Source organism: Chiloscyllium punctatum, chromosome 5 (assembly GCF_047496795.1).
Source record: "Chiloscyllium punctatum isolate Juve2018m chromosome 5, sChiPun1.3, whole genome shotgun sequence".
In the NCBI taxonomy this organism is placed as follows: Eukaryota; Metazoa; Chordata; class Chondrichthyes; order Orectolobiformes; family Hemiscylliidae; genus Chiloscyllium; species Chiloscyllium punctatum.
Genome location: NC_092743.1, coordinates 98703670 through 98716826, shown reverse-complemented (window position 1 = coordinate 98716826; position 13157 = coordinate 98703670).

Here is a 13157-nt window from a genome sequence, read left to right as displayed (position 1 = left end):
AGTCCTTTCCACCCTAATTGAGGCAATGATGCACAATAAAGAGTGTGTTTACCTAAGGATTTGTTATTTGAACAATGGAATGAGACATTCAAAGTCCTTATTGTTGAAAACAGAAAATGCTGGAGATACTCAATAGATGTGACAGTGTCTGGGGAGGGAGAACAGATGTACATGTGTAAATAAATATATTATGTTTTGGACAAGCAAGTGAGGGTGTTTACAATGAAGGGGCTGTGGTGGTGGACAACAAAAGGGAAGATCCGCATTAAGGTGGCGGGCAGGAGAAATGCTACCCCAGGATAATGAATAAGGCCAAATCTAGCCTCACTTAAAGTCCATGTGGATGCATGTACAGTACAGTTTGTTACGCAGTGATCAAGAGATGGAGCCATATCCAAACACCCTTTGCCTTGGCCAAACATCATTTACACCAACTCTCAGACCTTCACCAATTTCATTTCTGATCTTACACCATGCAAATGTGCAGGAATGATCAAAGTTGACTTTAGAGGCATAGAGCTGTACAGCATGGAAATAGACCCTTCAGTGCAACTCATCCATGCCAACCAAACATCCTAAATTAATCCAGTCCCATTTGCCAGCATTCGGCCCATATCCCTCTAAACCCTTCCAATTCATGTGCCCATCCAGAGGCCTTTTAAATGTTAAAATTGTACCAGCTTCTATCACTTCTGCAGACAGCTCATTCCATACATGCACCATCCTGTGCGTGAAAGAGTTACCCCTTAGATCCCTTTTAAATCTTCCCCTCTCACTTTAAACCTATGCCCTTTAGTTTTGGACTCCCTTGACTATTCACTGTATGCATACCCCTCATGACTTTATAAACCTCTATAAGATCACCCCTCAGCCCCTGATGCTCCAGAGAAATTAGCCCTAGCCTATTTAACCTCTCCCTATAGCTCAAACCCACCAACCCTGGCAACATCCTTGTGCATCTTTTCTGAACACTTTCAAGTTTCACAACACCCTTCCTATAACAGGGAGACTAGAATTGCACACTGACCTAACCAATGTCGTGTACAGTGCAACATGACCTCCTAACTCCTATACTCAATGTACTGACCAATAAAGTTGAAGAGTGTGGTGCTGGAAAAGCACAGCTGGTCAGGCAGCAGCCAAGGAGCAGAAGAATCAACATTTCAGGTATAAGCCCTTCATCAGGAATGAGGCTTGTGGGCCAAGGGAGCTGAGAGATAAATTGGAAAGGGGGTGGTCTGGCTATGGAGCTGGGGGCAAGGTAGCTAGGAATGCAATAGGTAGATGAAAGTGAGGGTAAAAGTGATAGGTCAGAGAGGAGGGTGGAACAGATAGGTGGGGAGGAAGATGGACAGGTAGGACCATTCAAGAGGGCAGTACCAAGTTGGAAGGTTGGGACTGGGTTAAGGTGGGGGGATGGGAAATGGGGAAACTGGTGAAATTTGCATTGATCCTGTGTGTTTGGGAGGTCCCAATGTGGAAGATGAGAAGTTCTTCTTCCAGCCGTCAAGTGGTTAGGTTTGGGGATGGAGGAGGCCCAGGACTTGGATGTCTTTGGCGGAGTGGGAGAGGGAGTTAAAGTGTTCAGCCACAGGGCGGTGGGATTGGTTGGTGCGGGTATCTCAGAGATGTTCTACAAAGCTATCTGCAAGTTGTCATCCCGTCTCCCCAATGTAGAGGAGACCACGTTGGGTGCAATGGATACAGTAGAAGCCATTTGTAGAAGTACAGGTAAATTTCTGTTGAATGTGGAAGGATCCTTTAGGGCCTTAGAAGGTGATTGAGCAGGTGTGGGGCAGGTTTTGCATTTCTTGCAGAGGCAGGGGAAGGTGCCAGGAGGGGAGGGTGGGTTGGTGGGGGGAGTGGACCTGACAAGGGAGTCTCGGAGGGAATGGTCTCTCTGAAACACAGATAGGGTGGGGAGGAAAATATATCTCTGTTTGTGAGCTGAGTATGATGCGATGTCCAGAGGTTGGTGAAGTGGGAGGTGAGGACCAGGGGGGCTCTGCCCTTGTTGCGACTGGAGGGGTGGGATTCAAGGGCAGAGGTGCAAGACATGGAGATGCACTGGAGGGCATTGTCGACCACATGGGAGAGGAAATTGCAGTCTTTGACCCACATTAACTCCCCCTCCCACTCCACCAAGAACCTGCAGCGCCTGGGCCTCCTCCAGCGCCAAATGCTAACCACCTGATGCCTGAAGGAAGAACACTTCATCTTCTGCCTTGGGACCTTCCAACCACACGGGATGAATGTGGAATTCACCAGTTTCCTCATTTCCCTTCACCCCATCTTATCCCAGTCCCAAACTTCCATCTTGGCACTGCCCTCTTGAATGGTCCTCCCTGTCCTTCTTCCTTCCCACCTTCCTCTCTGACCTATCACTTTTACCCACATTTTCATCTACCACCCAGCTTCATCACCCTCTCATTTATCTCTCAGTCCCCTTGGCACATAAGCCTCATTCCTGATGAAAGGCTTATACCCGAAATGTCGATTCTCCTGCTCCTCGGATGCTGTCTGACCTGCTGTGCTTTTCCAGCACCACACTCTTTGACTCTGATTTTCAGCATTTGCAGTACTCATTTTCTCCACTGACCAATAAAGACATGCATACTGAATGCCTTCTCCACTGCCCTGTCTACCTGGGACTCCATTTCCACAGAGCTATGAACCTGCACTCCAAGGTCTCTTTGTTCAACAACTCTCTCCAGGACCTTACCATTAAGTGTATAAATACTGCCCTGATTTGCCTTTCCAAAATGCGGCACCTCACATTTACCTAAATTATAGGTCCTGTTCTTCGACAGTGAGAAGCCACTTCCCGCATGTGCACTTTCTAAAAATATCTGTGCAATATTCTCAGACTTATTGCTGCAGGGCACTGTTCAAATAGACTCTGATCACTGTTTGCTCACTGAATGTTGTCTCCTGTAAAATAGGCTATTTGTTGCAAGTCCTGCCATAGGTCTCACCTTCCTCTGACTCCTGGGCAGACGCAGTGCGATTGATTCATTGTCAACAACCACTTTGATATTTTAACGGTCGCCTACCGCCAGTCATTTACAAAACTCCAGTTAATAAAGTGCAATCCAAGAAGCATCACCGTGCACTCGCCTTCCCTAAGCAAGGGAAAAATGGTTGGGCAAGCCAACCTTTGCTGCTTTCACACATTTTTTAAACAGACGGTTCAAAGACAATATAGCAGAAGTCTGGGAATAGATTGTTTGCTTGCCCTCTCCGACAGTATATTGTGTAGCTGTGGAGAGATCTAAGGAGTCAAGAAATAGATGACTCCCCAAAAGAGAGGAGAAAAGATTTATTTTTGATTTTCATATGGATAAACTTGGAATCATCCATCCGGCCTGGCTATATTTTTAAAATGTGGCATGTCACCTATTAACTTTTAAAACTGGCCTTTGGATTTTTCCCAAACCTAACAAGGAATTTCCTTTCCTCATTCCTTATCTCTTCTAATCATGTTTTGAAAACCGACTCACTGGAAATTATCAGTGAGCTGGAAAAGCAGCTGTAAATACACCCATACATGTTAACTTGATAAAGGATACTTTCTCATCAAAGTATAACTTCTTTGGTTAATTGTTGTCAAGGAGAATTTCTGGCTGTATGGTATGTAGAACTCCCCACCCCTGCCTCCTACAGTTGGCTGGTCTGGACTCTGCCGCTATAATATCAGATAAGATCTGGGATGTCTTGGGTAGATTCACTAAACCTTCTAGCTGGCATTAGCCTAGGGTATTGATACGATGTGGGAAAGGATTCCCACATGACCTCTTAAAAGGAGAAGGTGTCTCAATCTGGATGAACAATAAATGGATTATTTCATACCATGTAATAGCTAGGCACATTACATCTCAGATACATTATCGTGTCTCGTGAGACATCATCTTAACCTAACAGTACTTGACAGCTACCAAACTATTTTCTCAAAGTTTTGGTGATGAGGACAGAACAAGGCAGAGACAATTTAGGTCCTCCCAGAAACAGTCCTCTATATCCTGATGGGCAGAACCTATCCCATGATATCAGTTAACCCCTTCACATCCTAACATACAACGTACAGCCCACTACCACACATGGCCCACTTTTTTTCTTCACCATTCTTTCTCAATTAAATTACACAATTAGAATAAAACATTGTCTTCCCAATCCCAAGGGAGTGCTGTCCTTCCTTTCTGCCCTTTATTAGCACCTCTCTGTAAATAAACAGGTTTGTAACATCAGTAACAATTGAAGACTCAAATCAATTTCTTTGTACACATTGCATTTTTCAGATTGACTTCATTAGAACTAACTGGATGCATATTAAAATACGCTTAGAATTTAGCAAAGCTAATAACTCATATAATATCTTATACTCGGCATCATCTCGTACCGTTACAGATCACCTTTTACAAATAAGATCATGCCACGGTCTGGATTCCTGAAGTCTGCATTTCCGTCCATTGGTGTTGTGACTATGTGCATTGGCCTTTTGGATGGCTCATTTATCTGTCACCTTTGCCACTGCCAATGGTGTCTGATCATGAGCACTCCTTCTTATGAGTGATCATGAGATTCCATTCACTCCCATGATAGTAATGTGGCCTGCGTGTTTCTGTGTTGGCTCTCAGCAAGATCCAGCTATATATTGGTACTCTGTAGTTAGGGCCCTCTGGATGAGACTGTCTCTGGGTCTTTTGTCTGACTTTTGGAGAGAGGAGAATGTGAAAGAGACAGCAAGGAAGATTGGTATGTAGTTTGGATGGCATGATTAGCCAAAGTTGGAACCTTTATGTGATGAGAGTTATTTTTTAATTTAGTCTTTCCTGGGCTGTGGATGTCCATGGCTAGGCAAACATTCATTGTGAATCCTTAATTTCCCTTTAAAAGCTAATGGTGAGCCACTTTCTTGAACTGCTGCCTATGTGTGAATCTGCAGGGCATGTTGTATGTAACACACATGACTGACATGGCGCACTAGTGGTAGAAGGAATGAATGTTTAAGGCAATGGTTGAGGTGCTGTTCACACGTACTGCTTTAACTTGAATGATGTCCAGTTTCTTGAATGTTGTTGGAGTTGCACAAGGAGCGTATTCCATCACACTTAGGCTCTGTGGATGGTGGACAGTTTTTGGACAGTCAGGAGTTGCCGCAGAATTCCCAACCTCTGACCTGGTGCAGTGACAATTTTTATATGGCTGGTCCAGTTAGGTTTTGGATCAATGGTTGAAATTTCAGCAACAGTAATGCCATTGAATGTCAAGGGGGGATGGTTTGATTCCTTTTAGATGTTCAATACCTAGCACCTGTGGCACTTGCCATTTATCTGCCTATGTCTGAATGTTGAACAAACTGCTTTATTAGCTGAAGAGTTGTAAATGAAACTGAAAACTGTGCAATCATCAGGAAACATCCTGACTTAGAATCATATATTGGAAGGAAGATCATTAATGAAACACGCGAAATGGTTAGGCCCAGGACACACCCCTGTGAAACTCCTTTAATAATTTTCCAAGCATATAAATTATTTTGGAAAATTGATTGTCAAAGCTAAAAGTCTGAAAGAAAGGATGCACATGACTATGGGTGGGGAGGATAATGTGTTTCTCTCCCTGCAGTCATCAAACAACCACTGATGTGTTTGAAATAGTTTCTAACCAATGGTATCTGGAATATATTAGTTATTGCATAATCCACTGTGGATTCAACAGCTGAGTAATGGAATGGAAACTTGGAAGAAAGAAAACGAACCAACAGAGCAAATGTAACCTGTCAATCCCCATCTACCCCTGAGAGATGGAGCTGTTGGAGGAGTGTGGAGGCCTGGCCAAGCAACACGTTTTTTCTTCTGTTCGCCTTTGAAAAGTGATATGGGTGACAGTAAAATTGAAGAGTTTAAAATAAAATCACACCATTTAGATTTTAGGCAAAATATGAGGCAATGAAATGTAAAATGTATTGGATTTTCCCTACGGCATTGGGAGTCAGAAGTCAGGACTGTTTCTGGATCCCAAATCTACCCCTGAGTGGAGGGGTAGAAAACAGTCACTAGCTGAGATTTTCACAGAGCTGCCTCATTAGCTGGTGTGGAAACTCTTCAACCAAAAGTGGTAGACAAGATGTCCAACTTATGTGGTTAATGGGGGCTTTCCAGCTTGAGGGGACAGACAGTTTTGTCAGGCACTCTCCCACCAATATTTTATTTTAGCCTCCAGCTAAGGAACAACAATGAGGAGGAGGAACCCTTAATCTACCTGAGATTTACTTGAATTATTTTAACCATTGGATTATGGTCTTTTTTTTATTCATTCATTGGATGTGGGCATTGTTGACTGGACCAGCGTTTGTTGCCCATCCCTGGTTGCCCTTGAGAAGGTGGTGGCGAGCTGCCCTCTTGAACCACTGCAGTCCAAGAATTGCAGGTCGATCCACTACACCGTTAGGGAGGTGGTTGCAAGATTTTCACCTAGCAGCACTAAAGGAATGGCAATATTTTTCCAAGTTCAAAATCACACAACACCATGTTATAGTCCAACGGGTTTATTTGGAAGCACTAGCGTTCGGAGTGCTGCTTCTTCATCAGATAGCTGTGGAGCAGGCTCATAAGACACAGAATTTGTGGCAAAAGATCACAGTGTCATGCAACTGAAATTATATATTGAACAAACCTAGATTGCTGTTAAGTCTTTCAACTTTTAGAAAGGGTTGCAGATTTCAGTACGTTAATGTGTAAATCCCAGAACTTCTTTTAAGTCGCATTCTCGAGATAACATAAGGTTTTATAAAAAAGGTGACATTCAGCTCAAACAATAGATTAAACCTGTGAGGTTCGAGTCTGACTGTATCCCAATCTTGAGTCAGACTGGTTCTATTTCCAAAGTAGGAATTTATAAAATATTGCATGGATTGACTGTGTGCATTGACTGCCTTCAGATTGTGTGCTTTTTCAGCAAAATAGAATGTGTCTGCAAATATAATTCTGCAAATGCAAATTCACACCATAGACATATATGTATGTGTGCGTGCATGAGAGAGAGCGAGAGAAAGAGTGAGTGCATTCATCTGAGTGTGAGTGCATGTAAGAGAGTGTGTTTGCGTGCGTGCAAGCTTGTTAAAGTGTGTGTGTGAGTGTGATAGAGTATAAGCCTGTTCCCCACTTTGGAAGTAGAACCAGTCTGACTCAAGATTGGGATACAAACAGACTCTTACCTCACACCTTTAATGCATTATCTGAGCTGAAATGTTACCTTTATTCATAAAACCTTAAGTTAGCTCGAGAATGTGACTTAAAAGAAGTTCTGGGACTTACATTAATGAACCAAAACCTGCAACCCATTTTAAAAGATGAAAGACTTGACAGCAATCTAGGTTTGTTCAATATATCATTTCAGTTGCATGACACTATAATCTTTTGCTGTAAATTCTGTCTCATGGTCCTGCTCCACGGCTACCTGATGAAGGAGCAGCACTCCAAAAGCTAGTGCTTCCAAATAAACCTGTTGGACTATAACCTGGTGTTGTGTGATTTTTAAGTTTGTCCACTCCAGTCCAACACCAGTTCCTCCGCATCAATATTTTTCCAAATCAGGATGGTGTGTGGCTTGGAGGGGAAACGTAGGTGGATATGTTCCCATGTATTTGCTGCCCTCACGGCAGAGCTAAAAATAATATTGACAGATTATGTGAGCAAAGGAACCACTTTGCTTGGGTGTGCCCCCACATTCCTTAGAAATGCCAGTCCTAAGGAACCCGTGTGATTCACAGCAGCAGCAAATGTTCAAGTGTTATCAGCATGCAGCTCAGAGGCTAATGGTCATAGCTTTTGTAAATATTGATTTAACTTAAGGGGAGCAGAGTACTGATGCTTATAAAGTTATTAATACTATAATAAACTGTAAAAAAGAACAGCTGTAAACATTGGCCATTTTTTCTATGAGAATGAGTTCAGGCCGAACCTTAGTACTAGGATTAGAAAAGATGAGATGTGGTATTCACTTAGCCACAGTTTACTAAACCTCTTGCCAGTGGAACTTGATTTTCCTTATTAACTTCATCAAAGCCATTTATGGATTTTGAACACTTCTGTTAAATCTGCTCCAAGTACCCCAGAGTAACTCAATTTACATTATAAGGATGGTAGATAACTCTGGCAATTGGAAAGACACAGAAAAAGGCAGTATCAACTAGAGAATGCACATTGTAAGCTAGTATGTATGTATTGTTGCTTAGAGTTTAGAAGACATGCCCGGTTAGCTTCATAGACAAAGCCATAGATATATTCATGAACACAGTTGAGAAGAAAATGGATATTCTCTTGCCATCAGATTTCGAACACGTCACATGACAGTTTAGGGAATTGGTTTGGCACGCAGATGCAGCAGTTGCAAATGCCAGCAAAGTAAATTGCAAAAAAAACCTATGATCTCAGGCATTGAAATAAGGTAGAACACTCCCCCATGATGTCATTAATTCAGCTCTGTCTCCTCCCCTTGTCTCTCTTCTAGCTATCAATCTCTTGTCTACTTCTCATGGTTGCATATTATACAGAAAGGAAATGTTTCACTACACCTTATTTTTTGCTTTTCTTCTCATATAGAAAAGCTGTCCATTTCATGAACCTTCCTAGCTCTTTTATACACCTGATACTTAATCCTAGTCTCATGCCCACTATGATCACCAGGCTGAAACTATCAAATTCAGAAATGTAGAAGCTAGATATTTGATCTGAGCTTAGTGTTTGTGAATGAATTTTCAATCACTTTTTATACTCCTTTGTTTTTACTAATGACTTGATACCATAAAGACATTTCCATTGAGGGTGTATCTGTGAATGGGCAGTGGCTGAATGCATCTACACTCAGTACTCAGCTACCAGACGGTGTTCTCACTTGTAATTATAAACACTTAGTATTGGAGCCCACCGCTGAATGCAGCCCGAAGCTATGGGTAGCACTGCCTTGTCCTCTTTAAACAGATCAAGTAGTGCTTTGTAGTCCATAATTATCACAAACTTTCATTTAAAGGTATTGGTGGAACTTCTTGACTCCAAACATAATGGCAATCCTTCTTTCTCTATCCAGGCATATTTACTCACTGCATTAGCCAAATTTCTGGACGCATATGCTATTGGGCATTCCTCTCCATTGGGCCACGTAGGAACTAATCCCACCCCATTGCCATATGAGGAAACATTGCATCTCAATATTGTGACAATGCGTCTCCTTTAACAAATTGCTGAATAAAACCAATAGCATCTCAGAATTAGAGGAGGCTTGGGTCATAATATTCCTTAATGATGTCTGTCAATTCTTGAAAGTACTGGGTGCCTCAGAGAAAGTCAGGCTCCTAATAGCAGAAAAAGCTACGGCTCGATAGGCTGTCAGGAGAATTACTCATTGCTTTTTATGTGCTACGATGTAATTTCCCACAAAAAAATACATTCTTTCTGCATACTGGGCCCAGTCCTCAATAACAGAGTCAAATGAATAAAGCTTCCCAAACAAAGGCATGATGTATGAAATGCTTACCCCAATTCAAAGATGACTGCTGCGAGTGCGTTTCTTCAGGAACATGCTTTACTCTTGTTGTCATTGAAATAACTTCACAGAGGCCAGTATCCCATCACCAAGTCACCCTTCATTTACACATAAATAGTCCTTGTTTTCAGTACTGCCTCTTCAGAGTCAGCTATGACTCTGACATCTCTGTTTATACCTATCAGCCAGGGCTCCCTGATTGGACAAGATTAACAGCCCCAAGCCCTAGAATTCCTTCCCTAATGGCATTGTGGGTCAACCCACAGCAGGTGGACGACACCAGAACAAGAAGGCAGCTCACCATCACGTTCTCAATGGCAACGAGAGACAGGCAATAAATGCTGGCCATCAAGTGATGCCCACACCCCACAAAATGAATACATTTTTAAAAATCAAATTGGAAAGGTTAGGTACAACAACAAATTCATAGAATGTATTGGAATAGTTTCTTTGAACAATATGTCATGATGCTAGTCAGCTTGCTGGCTGTAATAGGTAATGAAGCAACTTTAATAAATGACCTTCAAGTAAAAGATCCCTCAGGAACTAGTGATCATAAAATTATGGAATTTAATATTCAGTTTGAGACTAAGAAACTTGAGCCAGAAACAAATGTATTCAACTTAAATGAAGGGGATTACAATGAAATTAGGACAGAATTAGCTGAAGTGAACCAGTTAAGCATGAATAAAAATAAGCAAGCCGTGCTAGACATTTAAGAGGATAATTCGTGACTCGCAGCAAAAATGCATCCCAGGAAGGAGAAAAAATTCTAGGAGAGAGATAAATGAATGGCTAACCAAGGAAATTAAGATTATTTAGTTGAAAGAAAAAGAATATAAACAGGTCAAAGTCAGTGATAGCCCCAAAGATTGGGATAAATTCAGGATCCAACAAAGGAGGGCTAAAGAAAAATCAATAAACAAAAGGCGAAGTAGCGAATATAAAAACTAACATTAAGAGGGTCTTTAAATATGTAAAAAGTAAGAGAGAGATCAACATGAGCATAGGCCACTTAGAAACTGAATCTGGGAAGACAGTTTTGAGGAACAAAGAAATGGCAGAGGAGTTAAACAGCTAATTTGCATCAGATTCATGGTTGTAGATACTTCTAACATTCTATTAATACTAAAGAATAGAGGGGAGGAATTAAATGCCATTACCATCACTAGAGAAGTAGTATTAGACAAACTAATGGGACTAAAAGCAGACAAGTTCCCAGTCTTATGGCCTGCATCCTAAGATCCTAAAAGATCCTAGCTACAGAGATAGTGGATGTAATGTCCCAAAAAGCATTGAATTCTAGAGAAGTACAGGTTAGGTACAACAACAAATTCATAGAATGTATTGGAATAGTTTCTTTGAGCAATATGTCATGATGCTAGTCACAATCCTTTATCCAAAATCTTTGGGCCTAGTTGTTTTTCAGATTTTGGAATTATTCGGATTTCAGAATAAACAACATTTTCACACTGAAATGAAAAGAATCTTACTGAACAGTAGACTCATGTGTGATTGGTACAAGCGCTGAGACACAACATACGCCTGCCAGTGCTGAGTCACACCGCCACGCCACGTCACATCTGAGTGACGTGGATCAAGTGGGTGTAGAGTTGTTCACATGCTAAATAACCTTGTTATGGAGAAAAAAACTTCACAAAAAAGGTTTGGATTTTGGAGCTATTCAGATTTCGGATTTTCGGATAAAGGATTGTGCACCTGTACTAGAGGACTGGAAGAAAATGCTAAAGTGACAGGCCTGTTCAAAGAGGGAGGGAGGCAAAAACTGGGTTATTATAGACCAATTAGCCTAACATAATGTATTAGAATCCCTTATTAAGATAGCAGAACATTTGGAAAATCATAATCTAATCGAACGGAGTCAGCAAGGCTTCACGAAAAGGAAATCATACCTGACTAATTTATTCGTGGTTGTCAAGGAAATTTCAACCAGAGTTCATAGAGAGGAATCAATAGATGTGTTGGATTTGGACTTCCAGAGGTGCTTCATGAGGTACTTAACAAAAGGCTATGTCAGAAGAGCCCACAGTGTTGGAGATGGTATATGGCATGGATAGGGAATTGACTCATGGACAGGAAGCAGCAAATGGGTATAAAGGGTCCTTCTTCAGCTTGGCAACCTGTGACCAATAGGATTCCACAAGGATCAGTGCTGGGACTGGTAACTGTTTACAATATGTGTGACTGACTTGGATGAAGGAAATGAATGTACTGTAGCTAAACTTGCAGATGACACAAGAACAGGTGAAAAGGCAGCTTGTGAGAGGTAAACAAACAAAAAGTGGGCAACAGAGCTTAATATTGAAAAATGTGAAGTTGTTCACTTTGGATGCGGGAACAAAATAAGGGTATTATTTAAATAAATAAAAACTGCAGAAAGCAGCAGCACAAAGTGACACAAAACTCAGAAAGCCAGCACATAAGTACAGCAGGCAATCAAGAAGGTTAATGGAATATTGTCCCTTTTTTCGAGGGGTTCGGAGTAGAAAACTGCGGAGGTCTGACTGCAGTTGTACAAGGTGAGATTGCATTTGGAGTACTGTGAACAGTTTTGGTCCCTTAATTCAAGGAAAGATTCACTGGAGGAAATACAGAGGAGGTTCACTGGGATAATCCCTGGTACAGAAGGATTATCTTTGAGTAAAGGCTAAACAGATTGGGACTCTGCTTACTGGAATGTAGAAGAATGAGAGGTGATGTCATTGAAATATACCAGATTCTTAACGGACTTGACAAGGTAAATGCTGAGGGGATGTTTCCTCTCATCTGAAAGTCAAGGATCAGAGGACATAATCTCAGAATGAAGAGATGCCAATTGAAACTGAGATTAAGAGGAATTTCTTACCTAAGCGGTTGTGAGTCTTTGGAACCCCTTGCCACAGAGAGCTGTGGGGGCAGAGTTCTTATGTATATTTAAGGCAGAGGTAGATAGATTCCTGATCAGTCTGGGAATTAAGGGTTACAAGGAAAACACAGGAAGGTGGGTGGAAGGAATGTTGGATCAACCACAATCCTATTGAATGGCAGAGCAGGCTTGAGGGAGCCAACAGTCTACTCTTGTTCCAATTTCGTATGTTCTTGATGTCCACAGGACCTGTGAAATATGTGGTATCTTCGGAACTCACAGTCAAAAAGAGTTGTCAGGCACTAATATAATTCATTTTGAGTCTCGTTCTTTTATCCTTAGGTTCAGGGTACCATCTTCTGTAACCTGTGGAGTCTTCCTAGTGTTGTGTAACTTTATGATGATCACTGGTATTTGATGATCACTGATCGAGATTCTTCAACAAATGGTAGAATTTTAAGAAATAAGCATGTGTTTCTGGTCAATACTTAGCAGTGTCGATTTCTGTTGATGTACTCTTGTTCAAAATAGTATTAGTCTCTCTATTAAGATGTTGTCACAACATTAATTCAATCTTGAGCAGTTTTCTGTCAGCACCATGCAGTGCTTTGTCAGACCTTTATGGATTTTTATGCCAATTTTGACAGTTATATCTTTGTTCTCTTCAATCAATGGATTTTCTTTGTTTATAAGTAACATACCAGTGTCATTTGAAATTTGTTATATAACCATTATTGTGTATGATCTGTAT